Source organism: Microtus ochrogaster, chromosome 17, assembly GCF_000317375.1.
Source record: "Microtus ochrogaster isolate Prairie Vole_2 chromosome 17, MicOch1.0, whole genome shotgun sequence".
NCBI lineage: Eukaryota > Metazoa > Chordata > Mammalia > Rodentia > Cricetidae > Microtus > Microtus ochrogaster.
Genome location: NC_022019.1, coordinates 30,934,234 through 30,934,536, shown reverse-complemented (window position 1 = coordinate 30,934,536; position 303 = coordinate 30,934,234). Strand labels below are relative to the sequence as shown.

The window sequence follows — 303 nt, the reverse complement described above, 5'->3', positions numbered from 1 at the left end:
CATACACACTCATGCCTGCACTTACAGTATACAGACACGTACACACTCATGCATGCATGCATACACATGTGCTTACAGTATACAGACACATACACTCATGCATGCATACACATGCACTTAGAGTATACAGACACACACTCACACATGCATACACATGCACTTACAGTAAACAGACACATACACGCTCATGCCTGCACTTACAGTAACAGACACGTACACACTCATGCATACACATGTTCTTACAGTATACAGACGCATACACACTCATGCATGCATACACATGCACTTACAGTATACAGACAC

The 303-nt window shown here is 42.6% G+C and overlaps 1 protein-coding gene across 1 annotated transcript in view; it reads left to right on the top strand.

Moving 5' to 3' along the window:
- Dzip1 (DAZ interacting zinc finger protein 1) overlaps window positions 1-303 on the top strand; it is a 49,065-nt gene that overhangs the window by 29,554 nt on the left and 19,208 nt on the right. The gene's annotated exons all lie outside the window — the stretch shown is intronic.